Here is a 16,677-nt window from a genome sequence, read left to right as displayed (position 1 = left end):
AAGTGCTGTTTTCAATATTTCAAAAGTTATGATCAAACGGTTAAGTTTTGGTAAAAGTTTTGGTACACACACAACACCTTGACACGCACCACATACAAAGAAAGACAAGCAAAAAAACAATCTACCCCCGTTCATTCGATCCAGGGGCATAAAAAGCCATTAATGCAAAGCATACTAGTCAAAGTCAACATAAGATATGGTCTTATGGGCTGCCTGTTAAATTATCTTTCTTTTAGCCCTCTTAGTTACAATATAGCATTTAGTTTTTCAAATATCTGTGTATGGAAAATTTAAAGATTTTTATTAATGAAATATATACCTTTGAGAGTTCCATGGTACTGGAAGACAACTGATAATATTCCTTGTGGGTCTTCACATCATGTCCCAGATGCTTTGCAAGCAATTTTAGTTCACCATGAGTCATGTCAAGAATCTATAAAGCATGTTAATTCTTGATTATATTCAAAATATGCAGTCATCATTCCAGTTTGCTGCCAATTTAACAAATTTGTTTTGCATCTTCTACAGAAAAGATGTACACAAGAAAGCTTTTATCTGTATAGTTGTAGTCATTATGGTGCTCCAAAATCTTGTAATCACACCATGCATTTACAGAGTCAAAAATTTTGTAATGTTAATTCTGAAAAAGCCAACACGTGGTTTGGTATTTACATGATCCGCCATTTTGAAATAGCTACTTCCTGTATATATGCCAAAATTTATGTTAAATATAAACAAGTGGGTCTAACAATTTAAAATCAATTATTGGGTTCTCACAGATAACCATTTTCTGTCATACAAAAAGCTGCCAAAATCAAAGGTCTCCATAAAAGTTTTTATTATAATTTATTCACAAATTGATGGCAAGCAAATTCAAACATAATTACTTATTTCTGTATAAAAGCCGAAGTATACATGTATGTATGTATGCCATTAAACTGGAAGAGAATGTAGTATAATTGCTGAAAGTCTAAATAAATATTGTGCCATAATAAAGAAAGAAACCTTCAGGTCACAATATCTCATCTGTACAGGGATATGATATGAAAACAAGACCATAATTCTTAAATGGCTTAAGCAATCCCATATTTGCACAACTAGACTTTAGAAGTAATTGTGAAACGATTGTACCAGTTTGTAAAATAAAAATAACATACATATAAAACAACACAACAATTTCTTGATTTAACAGCAAAGTTTAATATAAAATAACAAATCTATGTATCAAAGACTAAAGTAAACAAAAGGACTGCAATGGTCGCTCAAGGTATATTGACAGCAAGTAAGAAATGCTGAACCAATGATTGGCAAATCGCCATGACAAAGTAACCTTGGAACTTTTGAAGAATGTCTTATATGGTACCAGACAATATTTCTTACAATACTTCTTATATGAGACTCAACAGTATTTCTTATATGGGACCCAACAATATTACTTATATGAGACCCGAAAAATTAGTGTGTAAACATGTTTATTCTTATATGGGACCCTACGATGTTTATTACTTGTAAGAGGCCCAACAGATAACAGAAATACCATGGGTCAGACTGGCTGGCTCTTCACTTGGCTCCCTCCTATCATGGGTCAGACTGGCTGGCTCTTCACTTGGCTCCCTCCTATCATGGGTCAGACTGCCTGGCTCTTCACTGTCAGCAGTTGACATGGACTCTGAAAGACCCAAAGTGAAACCTGTAGATTGCATATGATCAGCACAGTCAACACTGGCATGTTGTATCATGAGAGGCTCTGACTCCTGTATAGATTCTAGACTGTGGGTGTCTTCAACAGTTGCCTCAATGACTGTAAACATATAATGTCAACAGTGGGGTCTTGTATGTCTATTATCCATTGGTGGGTCTTGCTGAAATCTATAGAAATATATATTGGCTTGGATAACAGAAGGTTTTGCTATTATGTTTACGTGACATGGTTCAGAAAAAAAGGCCATATGAATGTGACAAAAATAAATTGAGTTTTTAAAATGTTCTTAAAGTTCGTTCTTTTCCTATTCAGATAATGTACACGTTTTATATGATCAAATGAAAACTTGTTCAAACCTATAATTTTGAAGAGATGCTGTGTGAACTCTAAAAATGTTTTTATATCAATGCAACTATTTTGACGATATAATTTTGCAAGAAGTTTTGTCCGTTGTTTACTACTATACATGTAATATGGCCAATTTTGTATTGTTACACGTTCTAAATTAAATGAATTAGCATAGTGATTAAATTTGTGTGATGTTTGTCTAAAATAATTTTTAAACGTCGGAAAATAATGCATATCTTCACAACGTCATTTCTCCGTTATTTGACGTTCACACAAAAGGGGCCTTTTTCAGAAACGCGCCACATATATATAAGTATATAGTCAACAGTTGGGCCTTGATATTATTATCCATTGGTGGGTCTTACTGAAATCTACAGAAAAGTATATTGGACATTACAACTGAAGTTTTGCTGTTATGTATATCATAAGTTATAGTTTTTTGTTTACAGTGTATATTGGTTCCTCTACCCAAACAGTGCACGTATGACCAAGAAAAATTTGACGAGGAGTAATATGTGCACTGGAGGGGTAGAGGAACCCATATACACTGTGACAAAAACTTATAAACAATTTTATAATACTTCAAATTCTTTAAAACAGCCAAAAAATCCTTCATTTAACGGACAAAAATCCCTTTTTGCCATTCAAGATGTTAAAGACAATATCCACATGCCGCAACCCTTAATATGATGAGTAATAGAAGGGTGTCGTTTTTACGTACATATTATACGTGTATAAAAATGTATAACAACGGCAAATGCATTTCTGCAAAATATTTGAATGTCTGTGAACATGCCATAATTAGCTTTATGTTGTATTGTGTCATTGTATTCGTTGTGGATTCAGGGCTTTTTTTCCTTCTTTGCGATTGGCCATGGACGGACATTTCACAATTTTGACACGGCCAATTCACAATCCTTTCATGTCCGTGAATATTTACAAAAACGGCCGTTTTAAATCGTGAAAAACGGACTGTTCGTGCTCAAAACTGTAAAAAGAAGAAGAAGAAGATGTTTAAAGAAAAAGTTAACGCACGCATGGACACACGACGGACACAGGACCATGACATAAGCCCCGCTGGCCAGATGGAGCTAAAAATAAATATATATTTTTTTTTAGGTGGAATTTTTTTGACCAGAAAGGGGAAACAAACAGCCTAGTTCGGCGTCTGTTATAGAAGGTAAAAAACCCGTTTCTAAAATGGGACCCAGCAATACTTCTTATAGGACCCAACAATATTTCTTATATGGTACCTGACAATATTTCTTACAATGCTTATTATACATGGGACCCAACAATGTTTCGTATATGGGACCCAACAATACTTCTAATATAGGACCCAACAATATTTCTTATAATACTTCTTATATGGGACTCAACAGTATTTCTTATATGGGACCCAACAATATTACTTATATGAGACCCGAAAATTAGCGTAAACATGTTTATTTCTTATATGGGACCCTACGATGTTTATTACTTGTAAGAGGCCCAACAATTCTTATTACATGTATTTAGGCAGAAATATTGCAATAATAAAGCTTCAAACAAGGATACATCGTAAACAACCTAATAAATAAATATTCTGCCCATTGGGAATTGGCAAAAATGACTTCGCAAACTGGAAATCTGAAATTGGAAATTCTGCAATCTGGTACAAAGATGGCGAAGATCACAGCTTAATTGCTTTATTCGTCCATTTAACAGATTTTAATGGCATAGAGGTTAAACGACTTTCGACAGCTCATTGGTGTTAATCTGTTGTGTAATGTCAATAAAGGTGTGAAAAACTCGCAAGTCATGTTTATAACATGTATTCCCTATCAGAGCAGTATGTGTAAGAAAAATAAATGAAATAATCCAGGCAATTTGTTTCATGCTTATGCAGTGCAACTGTTAACAGATATTCACTTTCATTTTAACCCATTATCAGAAAGTACCACTCAAAATGTGCAGCTCCATGAAAAACACATACATGCCAAATATGAAGTAGCTTTCTTCAATATAGCAAAAGTGATTGCAAAATGTTAAAGTTGGCAGAAACAGACCAACAGGGGAAAATCCATATGTCCCCCACTATAGTGAATGGGAACATAAAAAATAAATGGGCTGGGTGGTGGTGGGGGGGGGGGGGGAGGGGGGTATAGTGTAAGGGTGTGGTGGTCATTTATAAGGTGGGGGGAAGTCTATTGTGGTATGTCAGTTAAGAGTTGTTTTGTCAAATTATCAGTCAAATCTATCATAAATAAAGAAGTTATGGCAATTTTAGCAAATTAAATAATTTGACCTTGAGAGTCAAGGTCATTCAAAGGTCAAGGTAAAATTCAACTTGCCAGGTACAGTACCCTCATGATAGCATGAAAGTATTTGAAGTTTAGAATCAATAACCTTGATACTTTAGAAGTAAAATGGATCTAAACACAAAATTCACATAACCAAATCTTCAATTTTCTAAGTATAAAGGGCCCATAATTCCGTCAGAATGCCAGTCAGAGTTGCATGACTTTGCCTGCACAGTCCCCTTATGATAGTTAATAAGTGTTGCAAGTATGAAAGCAATAGCTTTGATACTTACGGAATAAAGTGGACCTAAACACAAAACTTAACCAAATTTTCAATTTTCTAAGTATAAAAAGGGCACATAATTCTGTCAAAATGCACGCCAGAGTTATCTAACTTTGCCTGCCCAGTCCCCTCTTGATAGTTAGTAAGTGTACCAAGTTTGAATGCAAAAGCATTGATACTTAATGAGTAAAGTGGACCTAAATCAGGGGGTTTTCAGCACTGTCTGCGCCTCCGGAAAACGGAGGCACTCCCAAAGCAAACGGACCCGATCCCAAACCAAAATATTAAAAAAAGTCCCAACTTCCAAAAAAAAAATTTTTTTTTTTTCTTTAAAGAATGAAGTGTCTTATAACTTGTGTGACTAACCAGTGTTTGTTTTGGTAAAAAATATCTGCTATAAGGTTTTGACTGTTCAGTTCTTATCTCAGAGTGTAACTGTAACTAATAAACAAAAATGCAGTACTTGAATAAACGTTGAACACGCCCAATATTGCATCTGTTTATATAAAGAAGACAAAATAACAAATAAAAACAAATTTATTTGTTAAACTACTGAATTATTTAAGCATGATATATTCACTATTTTTTCCCAAATGAGCTGTTTAATCGAAGCAAAATTTCCCCAAATGGCCAATTGTGTCGATAAAAAATTCCCAATTTGGTCAGACTCCTTTTCCCAAATAGACAGAAAAACCCCTGTAAATGCAAAACTTAATCGGACGCCTACGCCAAGGTGATGACAATAGCTCATAATTTTTTTTTCAAAAAATAGATGAGCTAAAAATGAAAAGATGCAAACTAACATGAAAATTAAATCTTAACAAGCAGGCTGTAATGATACCTTTGAATTTGATTTTGCCATTCACTGGATAATTCAAGTATCATATACATGTTTGCCCTAGGTGGCAGACCATTTAAAGCGGGTATATACGATCTTGTCAAATATTTATTAATTAATATAAAATGTGCAAAAAACTTATTATACATATATTTCAAAATAAACTAAATACAAGTAAAGAAGAACATTTGTCGGAAAATGCGAAATAAGCAGAATATTTAAATTGAAATCGAAAAAGCCTGTACAGCCGAATTCGCCAGCATGTATATCATGCATGTAAGATGTGAATCTAAATTTAGTTTAACGGTTCATTTTAAATTCCTGCAGCGATATTGATTCATACGACACACGAACACTTACTTAAAAGACGAATGCATCGGTTATTGTAGGAAAATATGTACGAATTATCTTCGTCACAATCAGCTTGGTGCGCAAGTTTGCATTTGCTGCATTTTATGAAATTCGTCTTAAATGTATCATTTTTCTTGCATATTGCGTGTTATTATAGCATATTTGTTTCAATATATTACAATTTAACGCATTTAAAAATCGAATATACCCGCTTAAAGTTATGTTGCTTTTTTCCTAAGAGATGTACATGAATATGTGTGCCAACTATCATTTGCATACTTTTGACAGTATTGAAATTATCATAACTATTTATCAGCCTTGAAAAAAACTGACAACCATGATGCGAAGTTGGCCATAAAAACTTATTTTCTTTGAACGTTCTGCTAAATTGTATTTCACAAGATTGGCTTACTCAATAATTAGACAATTTAAACAAGAATATTTACCTACTTACTTCCCAATATTACCATTCAAAGTATCATTACATCCATTAAAAACTGTGAACTAAACATACCATTGGCTTTCTTTTCCTACAAATTATTGCAAAAGTAACTTAATATTGATTTTATAAAAGGTACCAGATAACACAAGACTAAACAAAAGGTCCAACAAGATGTGTTTGTGAAACACAATGTCCCCCTATATGACGTTTGACCTTGAAGGATGACCTTGACCCTTCACCACTCAAAATGTGCAGCTTCATGAGATACACATGCATGCCAAATATGAAGTTGCTATCTTCAATATAGCAAAAGTTATTGCAAAATGTTAAAGTTGGCGCAAACCAACCAGCAGACCAACCAACCAACCAACAGACCAACAGACAGGGCAAAAACAATATGTCCCCCACTACTATAGTGGGGGACATAAAAAAGCCCAATATTGCTCAACAGCTATAATAAAGATTGCTGAACTCTTATTGATTTGTGGGGTTGATTAACTTGGAACATAAGATGAATCTGATAGCTCATTAATTTTTGTAAAAGATGTGATCTCCAAGGAAGGAGCAAATTTTAACCAAAGGGGCATTATTTAAACAATCCTGATAGTGGACCAATTAGAGACGCTAGATACCAAATACAAATGTATAAATGCTCTTTCCTTTTTGTTACAGGGAAAAAATAAGAATGTGGCGTCTCATCAGGATCCAAACTGTTTGCTATTCTAATAATATTCTATGAAAAAACTCGAAGAAAATGCTAATTTTTGAAATTCAGCAGATGAATTAGAGCAGGAGACACATTTCCCAGCATGCAAAGGGTTAACAGCTGTTTTTGAGGATACAATTATGTTAGCGAAAAGCCATAAGCTGTTTGATGACAAAAGTTATGTTAGTAGTTTGACATCCATTCATGTGTGCTTCTTCATGATAATGGCATCATCTATTTATTAAATATGATGTATATGATATAACTAACCTTCCATGGTAGATCAGACACACTATAGTCATAAAGAAGCTCCTCTCCTGTCTGAATGTCTCTTTGAGCAAATAAGCATAGGTATGGTTTTTGTGTGTTCATTTTCAGCACAAAATAATTGTAGATGTCACTATCTATTAATGTAGGAAAGTCCATTAAGTCACTACTCAAAAATACGTAATAGCCAATATGGCGGCCGCCCTTATTATCGATTCTGGGATTGTCTATATTGCGGAGGATACTGGCAGTGGTCAATGTATAGTGATTGAGCATGCCTGTATTTACGTCATCGTCCAAGATGGTGGCAAGCAGAAAAGAAATTACGATGAACGGCAAAATGATAAATAACATTCGAATTAACAACGGATACCATATGGTTATAAGGAAATAATTTAATGGGTGTGTCAATTAACCCTCAAGACTAATTTTGAGATTAAAACAACACATATTTAGTAGAAATCTGCACAGTGAATGTGTGTCACTGAAACCAGTGTTAGAAAATTGCAGTTCAGTCTACTAGCAATACATTTTAATTATATGGGTCTCAACATTAGTCATTAAGTGTAAACATGTCTACTTCTAATAAAGGGCCAGGCCCAACAATTTTCATTACTTATATGGATACCTAAAGTGTTAATTATACATTTAATGTTAATTAAATTATAAGGGACCCTAGAATGTCAACTTGTATCTTTTATGTTGGACCCAACGATGCTTTTTACGTATATGGGACCCAACAATGTTTCTTATATGAGATCAAACAATATTTCTTACAATACTTTTTATATATGGGACCCAACAATGTTTCTTATATGGGACCCAACAATACTTCTTATATAGGACCCAACAATATTTCTTATATAATATGGTACCTGACAATATTTCTTGCAAAATTTCTTAAATATGGGACCCAACAATGTTTCTTATACGGGACCCAACAATACTTCTTATATAGGACCCAGCAATATTTCTTATATGGTACCTGACAATATACCTTATATGGGACCCCACAATATTACTTATATGGGACCCAACAGTATTTCATATATGAGACTCAACAATATGACTTATATGAAATCTGAAAATTAGTGTCAACATGTTTATTTCTTATATGGGACCCTACAATTTTTATAACTGATAAGAGGCCCAACAATGTTTATAACATGTATTTTGGCAGAGGAAGAAGTATTGCAATATTGCAATATCATCTGGTTACCACCACTGTTTCCCTTTGAAAGAAAGGAAGTATCTGAAGAGAAGGGGAATGGGAAGCTTGGTATTAGTTTATAGCCGTGTGGATACATAATTATGGCTGAATGTTACTGCTTCTGTTACTGATTATCATAAAAGCTTTAAAGCAACAATCAATATTCCATTAAAAATTTCCTCTGTATTTTGGCAAAGAAATATTAATCTTAGTCTTTTACAGATGACACAGAGGGAAAGTTTTGAAAAAAAATCGGTTAAAAAATAATACAATATAAAGAAGTGAAACTCCAGCTGCTGGAGCAGTATTGAATTTTCATTAAAAACAATTAGTAGGTCCTTTATTTAAGGCAAGTGACCGATTGCCCAAACAGTACAAAACAGCACAATACAGCACAATACAAACCAACATAAACACAAAATATGAATAAAGCTGGGGTCACCGCCTTGGAACGGTCAATGCAAAGCATTGGGGGTTTAAACCTGGTTATAGAGCGCTCAACCTCACACTTGGCCCAGCAATATTCATAATACATTTAAGTGTAAATAAAATTTAACGTCATAGCATTGTTACTCAAGTTAAACAATAATAAAAGGGAATTAAAACGCATTCAATTTAATTGCTATTTAATTACTCAATTGCATTGAAGATACAAGAGTAACAGAATTACAACTTTTTGACGAACGATCAAATAAAACTATTTACAATTGTCAACTACATTCCTTCTTTATAGAAAAGATTTGAGAATACAGAATCATAGAGTTAATATCTCAGATAATCATCGCGCAAATACAGGAAGAAGCAGCAATAATGGGTGTAAAAATTCCATATTACATAGCTTGGTTGTTTATGTGACTGCTAAACAAATTACAAGGCATTTTTCCTGAACAATTCCAGGGAACAGTTAAGCATTTGAAACTTGAAATGTTTTATTTTATTCATAAACCCATGTGGGACAGACAGACACAGTGATTGCAGTATAGCTCCAATCACTTGTGGTAGGGGAAAGCCATATAAAAAGCTACAGCTTTTAAGTGGAGCAAATAATGGTTATTACATGTAATTAACCTTCGGTTTATGACAATTTATTGCAATTTTTCCCCAAAAGTGCCCGTCACATGGTATTTTCCCCTTTTGAAAGGTAAGGCCGTATCCCAGAGTCAATTGTTTGTTTGCTTAAAGGATTTGATGCCCATTTTATTTGTTCAAACATATAAAGGCAAAAACATGTAGTGCCAGCTGAAATTGAAATTAACAAACAAGATTAAATGACTTAAGGTCAAGGCTACAAAGAGGAATCTTAAATGATGCACAGTACCAACTCCAGGGATTTTCTTAACTCTTTCAGTGCTGGAACCGAATTTTGAAGGCCTTTGCAAACAGTTTGGATCCAGATGAGACGCCACAGAATGTGGCGTCTCATCAGGATCCAAACTGTTTGCTATTCTTATAGTATTCTTTGAAAAAATTCAAAGAAAACGCTAATTTGAGAAATTCAGCAGACAACATTTTAGCAGACGACAAATTTCCCAGCATGCAAAGGTTTAAGAACTTGACTTCCACTTGCACAGATCCTAGGCCCAAGCGTTCTTGAGTTATCATCCGGAAACCACCTGGTGGACGGACCGACAGACCGACATGTGCAAAGCAATATACCCCCTCTTCTTTGAAGGGGGGCATAAAAATCAGTTACTTGTTTTATTTCTGCATAAACAAACTGTTGAGTGAAACATCTATCAGACATGAAAATCATGCAAGATTAATACATGGCTCTATATCTAACATAAATGATATTTAAATTTTCATAATATTTAATGATTAATCAAATAACTGTAGAGAATGAAATTTTGAAAGGCCTTATTACTCACTTAATGTCATAAAGACTAGTCACTTTAGGGAGAAGTTCTGCAAAATCTCAAACAGAAGAAGGAATAACGTTGGTCCAGTTCTTTAAGATTAATATTAAATTGTGTTTTGGAAACAGTCAATCTTTAGAAAATTGAAAACAGTTTAGACAAATGATCGTTGTTGGCAATGTTATTGAAACGACCATACTATTGACTGCTAGCCGCTGACAATCGAACTGGACGGGGCTTTATAATCAATAATCGAGGTGACTGCCAACAGCTGTTGTGTTGGAATGTATTTGAAACTCTGACCTTTGGGCAAAAGAATTTGGTTGAATTTAGATTGATCAGGTTTAATGCCTTCTTGAACCCAAATTAAGGTCATTTTGCAAGTGGTCAGGACATGAACCAGCTTTCCTACTTCTTGTGACCAGTATTAGCCAACCACAAGTGACCCACTTCTTCCCAACTTGATTCAGAGGTTGGGGAAGAATGACCTACAAATACAATGTTACAATGTTCGGGAACCAATCTCTATGAAGAAACTTTATCCTACCCCCAGATTCAAACCTAAAAATTGACAGTCTGGCGCTCTATCAACTGAGCCATCAACTCAGCTAGCTGGGCAGGCCCAAAACATTTTGGATTAAAAAAATCAATGCACAGAAAGCAGAAAGCATACTTCATTTTTAGCATATGATCATATAACCGGACATTACCTAACTTTTGGTTCCTAAACATCAGTAAATTACAGACTGCGCATTGCGATAAATAGTTGATATTTTAGATGATATTTAATATATAGCATCTTCAAGGTCTGTTCTTTAAAACGCACTGATTGAGTCGTAATGGGAAAGACTCTTTGTCAAACATTTCGGTATGTTTTGCTGACATTTATATACAATTTTGTTGATTTCTGTCTCGTTTCCAAATCGAGGTTAAACATTGTTCGCGGCCACATGCTAGTATAACTATGTTGGCAAGCAAGAAGTTTAAGCATTAATTTTAAGGCCATTTAGTAGTCCTGCCTGCAAAAGTCCATTTCAGTTTTGATTCGTGTTTAAAGATTTTGCAGCACCTTAAATGAAATAAAGAATAAGGACAATAACAGATCAAGCGTGATAATATGCGTATTGCTAATATATTATATTAAAATATATGAAAATCTTGTTGATTCTTACAATAAATGACATCAATCTTATAGTTTTATTTATGATCCATGTTTAATATCGATGATTATATATGATTCAAATAATTTCATGGTTTTTAACACGCCCATATCTTTCTGATCTATTTAGGATTTTCATCAGATATTTCACACAAGAATACAAGATCACATATAGAAAACAATCAATAACAATAACAAAAACATGAATATTATTTATAACTGGCAATATAACTTGGTCCTTGTAAACAACAAAGTTCATGTTTCGACAGTTTAAATAATATGTTAAATGCCCCCCTCCTTGAGTGGTTTTGATCATGTGATCCGTTATAGCTACAACTGATCCGTTAATGCATGAATTCTGCGGCGAAAAAAAGGTAACACAAATACATTTTGGATTTGACAAGGCGGACAGTCGCTCCAACATTATTTTGCCAACCCGGCTAACATCTATAATTAACAGACAATTAAATTTGCCAACTTGTTAACAGAAAGCCAATTTAACATGAGCGGATCAATGTGATTTTAATAAATCAATTTACTTATTAAGAAACTATGTTACAGTTGGTCGATTCTTTAAATGTAATTTAGCAATCTGTGAAAACAATATGTATATATTGTAATGTCAATATTACGCCAATAATTTACTACCAACATGGAACTTCTAACAAACAAACGCAGTCAGTCTGTGCTATGCTTAGAGGGTCACTCGTACTCAAAGAAGCACATGTCTAAGTCAACCATATGATGGTTATGCAGTAAATCGAACATGTCTGTACAGTCGAATTTGCCTGCATGTTGCATTTTATGAATTTCGTCTTCAATGTATAATTTTTCTGGTATAACATTCTATCAATATATAACAATTTAATTCTTTGCTATTATATAAATATAATCGGTGATAAAACGCGTAAGAAAGAAGACGGTGAGCCACTGACAGACACAAAAGACCTTTTGTTTGGATGTTTTTTCGTTTGTGTATTTTGTGTATATATATGTTTATAAATGTCATATAAATGTCATATCATAAAAACAAATGAAATTAAGAACAACATATTTGCGGTTTTTATGTTTATCCCATTCGCAAAATGGCACTTACATGTATTCCAATAAATGTAATGTAGGAAATGTAATGTTTTGAATTGGCTAACTGTCAACAAGTTGGCAAAATTAATTGTCGGTTAATTATAGGTGTAAGTCTTTGATAGGCATATAGAACGTTTTGCCGTTGAATAAAAATAATGTAGGAGCGACTGTCCGGATTGACAAAATAATGTAGAAGCGATTGTCCGAGTTGGCAAAATAATATAGGAGCTACTGTCCGCCCTATCAAAACATTGTAGGAGCGAATGTCCGCCCTGTCAAATTTAGCGTTAGCTAAAGAAACTTCAGCGTACAGTTTATATAGTATTGACATATCTGTACGCTGAAGTCAACCCTGTATCGAAAGTCAACCAGAGTGGTGACAGATTTATGTCACGCTATAAATCAAAGACAGTATGTTTTCTTGGATACATTCCTTCATATATTGGTGAATGAATATAAATTACTGCATCGGGGCATATTTTAAGATTCAAATGTTTCAAATGCATCTTACAATAGATGAAAATAACTCTCATCAGCCTGAAAGTCATAATTTTGCACCATTGTCGCTTTGTCATGTGACGAGTTTTCATTTGGATACTTTCGGATCGACCTTGACATTTTTTGCTGGAATTGTAAACATTACTTTCGTTTTCTGAAATCTATTATTTGTGATTAACAAGTTACGTCTGGTGGATTTAAACACTGATTTCAAAGTGAATTTGGTAATTTTGAATATTTTGTACATTGATTTTGTATTTACACTACAATTTGTTTACAAAACAAGCAAGAATAATTATAAAAAAAAAACGGGAAATGTCTTTCTGAATTTGTAAACAATTGAGCACATGGTTTGTTACTAAAAATAGAAATAACATCATATGACCGTGAAATCTCGGGAGATTCGCATTTCAATCATGTGTGTCACGTCACTGTTTTTCTCGATAGACCAGTTGAATGTTATTGTTTACATTCGGGATTTTCCGCGCATGCGCACTGGCTGGTTGGCAAAAAACACTGGTTACAGTAACGTAAAACATGTATACATGTCGTTTGTTTAGTCAATAAAACGATACAAAAATCCGAAATAAACATAAAAACTCTTAAATAATAGTGCAAAAATATAATATTTAGTACCAATAAATGTATTTTCATAAATATAATTACCTCTGTATAAAAATACATATTAATAATATTAATACATCAGACTAAAAACTGGCAATCCAACAAAACAAAACAATAAATATTCTTTCATATTTTTTGTGATTGTAAGATTTTGGTAAATTATATTTCAAAGATAATAACACATACATTAATTTGATTATAATTATAAGTGGTGCAGATATTGTTATTGTTCATAAGCGAACGAAGGTGCAAGAGGGGCATTTAATCAATTATAAAACGAAGCCCTAAAAGCGGAATACATTACAATTAATAAACATTGTAGTAATTTTATTTTACATGGAATGAATTACCGTTTCGTTTCCATCGAATGACAATATCATAAAGTTTAGCATACATATGAAAAACAAGAACTGCATATTAAGCAAATTAAACTGTCTTTGCATGCACTCTCTTTACTGGTGGTAAGGAGTGATAACAATCTAGCATTTTATGATAAATATATCTATATATTAATTTATTTTACGCAAGTATTTTTTACCCTTTTGTTGTTTGCTTGTTTTCATGTCATTTCATACACTACAGAAACGTACAATCTTAACATGAATAGCCGAGTTTACATTTGCCGGTACTCGTTAAATACGTTAATTGTGTAGCAATGAAATTGCACAATATTTTTAATTTATAGTTATTAACACTCTATTATTATGATTAAACAGGCTAATATATACATACACTAATTCCTGTTAATCCATTTTGGACAAATATCTTCATTTTTTAATATGTTCAAATATTTTATTAAAGCAACTGTTTCGTATTTTGGCTTTACAATTTTGCTTAGATGATCGCTCAATATGCCAAGAGATGACATGGAGGTATCATAAATGATGTTTAATGACCAGACACTTGTATGCCACATGTGGTTTATGCAGTGGCCAAGAATAGGTCCCTGGATTTATCACACCATGTGTTCTTTGTAATTGTTTGGACAGTATCCGATCATAACGAGATAATCGCTTTATGATGAACAAAAGTGCAATAAAACACCGGGTTAAAAACGCTGAAACAAAGAGTGTCAAAATTGGTGTGAATAATTAAATAAAAACAATTACATTTATCAAGAGAATTTATTTAATGTGTAACAAGGCAAGTTTTTACAGGCATGTTCAAATCAGTTACTATATGTTGCGTACATAAAGTCGATCTATTTGCTGTTTGTTTACATCCTTATTTTTGTTCGTTCATTAAATTTGTTTTATTCTGAAAAAATTTCAATATCAGAGAATTTTTTATCTAAAAAATGGTCGCGAAGATGTGCCAAGTAGAGATTTTTATGGTAACTGCATACCGTGCTCGTATATTGTGTTCCACTCCAGATTTCGTTTATAGTAAAAACAAATAATAACAACAATATAATCGTTCCAAAAATGCATTTCCTTGCACGCTTATGTTTAATTCAGACATAGTTAGTAAAATTATATTTGATATAGTGCATGATTATCAATAAAAACGATTATTATTTCAACTTTCTCTATAAGCGCTTATATGAATTTCACCTCTTTTTGCCAACCAGTGGGCGGAGTGTAATATTTGCAGGTGCGCGTGACTTCACTCGTCAACTGGTCTATATGTTAGAGCAGAAAAGATAAATGTTAAATGTTTAAGATAGTATTTTGTAAAAAAACATATCAGTTAAATGTGAAAAATGTCAATCTTTCCAATAAAGACATAAAGTAGCTGATTTGGGCCAATAACTGCTTTTACAAGCTGTTTTGGAGCGGTCTTTGTTAACTGTCAACTTTTCGTATATTCCTGGTTGACTTTCCTACTGGGGTTGGTCCATAACTTTAATGTTGCGCCATTCAAAATTCATAGAAAGCGAATTTTAAAGTTATTGAAGCCAGAACTAATTTAGCGTAGGAGCGATTGTTTGTGGGAGCGTTTGTCTGGAAACCTTATCAAACTGATGTAAAAGAAGTCTTAAACCATTTATTGCTTTTCCCCAGAACAACTTTATTACGCTACTGATCCGGTAATAGTAACATGACTGTACCACTAAGGCTAGTCCAACTGTCTTGTGTGGTTAAAGATTCTGTTCTTTTATAATTTATTTCCCCAGTCTAACCATTGCAGTCAGCCTAAAACATATATTGAACTTGTATCGCATGGAAATGATCTGATGCTACAATCATGCTTGCTTTCATGAATGTCACTATATCTGCATTAAATGCAGATTATAGGTTACATTTGTTTGTTTGCGGTAACAAGGTTGTCACCTAAATTCGTGCCACGGCTTTACATGTTTGAAATATGTTTTCATTGTCAGCAAACGTTTCAGAAACTGTGTCCTAATTATTGGTTGCAGTTTCAGTTTAAATTCAGTCATTTGCAGAATAATTTTAATAACCAAAAATATAAATAAACCTAATAAATATTATCGCCACTTACCTTTTTAAGTTTAACCGCGAAAATTGGCAATTTTTATTACAGAGTTGTCGGGCGCCGAGTTGTCGTTCGTTGCTATGCTGGTTCCCGGTAAATCACTGCGCCGAGGTTGGTCAATCTCATACGCAGTGGCCTCCCTTATTCTAGAAAAAGACATTAATGATTGGCGAATGCCCAAGGGAAGTAACTGCTGTGTGGAGTTTGACCTAATGTGTGCTAATGGGAGATATAGGCCCGACAATTCGAGTAAAATTACACATGCAAATTTGAATTTAAAAATAGTCATGAGTATGTTAAGCAGCCTTTTTTTAAGTGGGTCTTCAACTGTCGGGTCCAAGTGCCCGATAATCGACTTTGGGACCCGACAATCGACTAAAGACCCAACAATACGGCCGTAAAATGGACGTTTGACCCACCATTTTACCCAATCTGAAACTATATATATATATATATATATATATATATATATATATATAGGCTGTTGATCAAACCTAGTTTAACGTGTGGAAACGCTTTAATAAAATAAAATTTCGCTTGTTAATTTTGATTTAATTATGATGTAAGTCAATGTGGTCATTTTACATGC

General features: G+C 33.5%; 1 long non-coding RNA gene across 1 annotated transcript; it reads right to left on the bottom strand.

Moving 5' to 3' along the window:
• Positions 1–317: 317 nt before the first annotated feature.
• LOC127880763 (uncharacterized) lies at positions 318–16,520 on the bottom strand. The gene is made up of 3 exons (XR_008049732.1): positions 16,095–16,520; positions 1,538–1,669; positions 318–433 (listed from the first exon to the last, which is right to left on the bottom strand). It is a non-coding gene; the product is annotated as an uncharacterized LOC127880763 (long non-coding RNA).
• Between the last annotated feature and the right edge of the window lie 157 nt (positions 16,521–16,677).

This window comes from Dreissena polymorpha, chromosome 5 (assembly GCF_020536995.1).
Source record: "Dreissena polymorpha isolate Duluth1 chromosome 5, UMN_Dpol_1.0, whole genome shotgun sequence".
In the NCBI taxonomy this organism is placed as follows: domain Eukaryota; kingdom Metazoa; phylum Mollusca; class Bivalvia; order Myida; family Dreissenidae; genus Dreissena; species Dreissena polymorpha.
The sequence above is the reverse complement of the archived record's forward strand: the minus strand, read 5'-3'. Positions and strand labels throughout refer to the sequence as shown.